The sequence below is a fragment of the Myotis davidii genome, unplaced genomic scaffold, assembly GCF_000327345.1.
Source record: "Myotis davidii unplaced genomic scaffold, ASM32734v1 scaffold26, whole genome shotgun sequence".
Classification (NCBI taxonomy): Eukaryota; Metazoa; Chordata; class Mammalia; order Chiroptera; family Vespertilionidae; genus Myotis; species Myotis davidii.
Genome location: NW_006299245.1, coordinates 35,140 through 38,161, shown reverse-complemented (window position 1 = coordinate 38,161; position 3,022 = coordinate 35,140).

Genomic DNA, 3,022 nt, shown 5'->3' with positions numbered 1-3,022 from the left:
CCGCCTGCTTGCTGCTCCTTCCCACTCGGCTCGCTGCTCCGTAATGCTCCTGCCACCGCCACTGTGATCGCCAGCTGTGAGCCAGGCTTCTGGCTGAGCAGCACTCTCTCTGTGAGAGCGCACTGACCACCAGGGGGAACCTCCTGTGTAGAGCATCAGCCCCCTGGTGGTCAGTGTGCATCATAGCGACTGGTTGTTCTGGTCATTCCACCATAACAGTCACTTAGACTTGTATTATATAGATTGTTCTCTCATTTTAAAGAAACCAAATTTTATACTTACTTTATCAACATCTTCTAATTCAAGTATCAACATTTTCATCAATTAAGAATTCTTACATTTCAGTTGCTTAGAGGACAAGGACTTAGGGATATAAAAAATGTACATAAATCTAAGCCCCAAATATGTACTGACTAACCTTGTAAACCAGAATATACAACAACTTTGCTAAGCCCCCAAAACTCTGATTCTTATCCTGTAAAATGGGAATAATAATAATTATACTTTTAATTAAAGGCTTATTATAGCTAGGAAATTTCTAGGTGATAAAAACAGTATACATATATGTATAAACACATACATATATGCATGCATATATAATATTCTTTACTATTAGATTCATCAATGATTCTTTAAGAACGTAGTTGGCATAATAACATTTAAATTGAGAAAGAAAGAAATAATTTTCAAAAGAAAAGGGTTAAAATAAGAACAAGCTCCAGTATAGTTAAAGAGAAAGACACATAAATGATAAAAAATATAGGTTATATAGTAAAGGCACATATAAAATGCTAGGAGAACACAGGTGCAGAAACAATGAACGATGCCTGCAGTGGTGCAATGAGAGGTCATGTCCGAGTGGAACCTTCTAGGCAGGGTGTTCTAGGTTGATCAAGCTTATTATTGAAGTGATTCTCAGTGTAAAAACAGCAGGTTCCCATTCTCACACAACACATTGGCCCATCAAACATTGCTCATGCTTCAGAATAAAAACATGATATAAGCAGAAGATAAATGCTTTGTCTTGGTTTAAATGCTATGTACTGGTCCACATGTACGGTTGTAAAAGTACAGTATATGTACAGTTACATGGAGAATATATTACACTTGTTTGAAATTTATGTAACAGAAAAAGACAGATGATGTAAATGTAATGCTTATAAAACAACCAAAAAATGTGAATTCAACTTTTCTCAGTAGTTTGAAATTCTATTGCTTCTAATACAAGGGAACAATCAATAGTTTTTTTGTTTTTGTTTTTTTCTATAACCTACACCTGGGTCAGGATTTTTTTTATTATTATTATTCTTTTTTATTTTTTATTGTTAATCCTCACCTGAGGATTTTCCCCCCATTGATTTCTAGAAAGAGTGGGAGGAAGAGGCAGAGAGAGAGAGAAACATGGTTGCCTCCTGCACGCACCCAGACTAGGGCTGGGGGTCGATTCCGCAAGGAGGCACTTGCCCTTGATCTGATAGGAACCCAGGACCCCTCAGTTCAACGGCCAAGGCTCCATCCACTAAGCCGAATGGACTTGGGCTATTTTTTATTTTTTAAATCTTTATTGTTGGAAAGTACTATATATGTCTGGGGCTGGAGGGGGTCAATGGGGGAAAAGGAGGGGTATAAGTTCAACAATAAAGATTAAAAACAAAACTAATGGGAAAAAAAGAAAGTACTACAAACCTCCCCTTCCCCCTCATTGATCCCTTCTAGCCTGCGCCCCCTTTTTGTCTCTTTATTTATCGTGTTGTTCTCAGCACTCAAAACTAAGGATTGCAGACTACAGATGGCACAGGTTAGGTACTCAGGATATATTAAGTGATGTGTACTGAATCTCAGAGTTTGACAATCAATATTTCTTGACAATCAACCCATATTAATTAATTTCCTTTCCTTGGTTACAAATATAATTTTTCAAACATTTTTTTATTTTTTATTATCTTTGGGATATACATGTCATGATCACATTACTTTAGTCATCAAGAAAATGTATATACTCTCTACCAGAAATATAAAAATAAATGCCTGGGGCAAAGGACCTAAATAGACACTTCTCGAAAGAGGACATACAGAAAGCCAAGCGACATATGAAAACATGCTCAAAGTCACTAATCATCTGAGAGATGCAAATCAAAATAACCATGCGGTACCCTCTCACACCTGTCAGAATGGCTATCCTCCTAAAATCCCTGCTTTTTTCTTTCATTTGTTCCTTCTGCCATCCTTAGATTTATTCGTTTTTAATCTCAGTTTTTTAGTTAATTGACCTTTTTTTCATTTTTATTTAATAGCAAAACCTTTTAAGTGAGAAAGATAAATATCACACGATCTCACTCATTTGTGGAATATAATGAACAACATAAACTGATGACGAATAGACCCAGAGACATAGAAGCATCAAACAGACTGTCCAAACTCAGAGGGAAGGCAGGGGAGCTGGACAGTTAAGAAATCAACCAAAGGGCGTGTATGCATGCATATAAGCATAACCCATGGACACAGACAGTAGGTGGGTGAGGGCATGTGCTGGGGGGTGGGAATGGCCAGAGAGAGGTCAATGGGGAAAAAAGGAGACATATGTAATACTTTAAACAATAAAGAATTTAAATGAAAAAAATAAAGTAAATACTTGTATTCTCACATCTGGACATTTTTATGGGGCAGAAAGCATCTGAGTCTGCATAAACTAACATCTCTACTGCAATCTTTTCCTGAATTGATCAAAATGTTTCTGTCAGTTTCTGCAGATAGGTATGGAATGGACCAGTGTAAATGCTGTCATGGACAGGGCCAGCCAGGCTGAGCATTACCCACTCCAGGAGGATACATTTGTTTGGATACAACATAAATGGTGTCTACTGGCATTACATAGAGCTAATGCTCTGGCACAGGCACAGTCAAGAGGACCAAATACATTATATATTATTAGTCAGTTTAAAAATTCTTATGACGTATAGTAATTAACTCTGAACCATACAAGAACCATCATTTTTAAATATGTATTCTGATTAAGGACAGG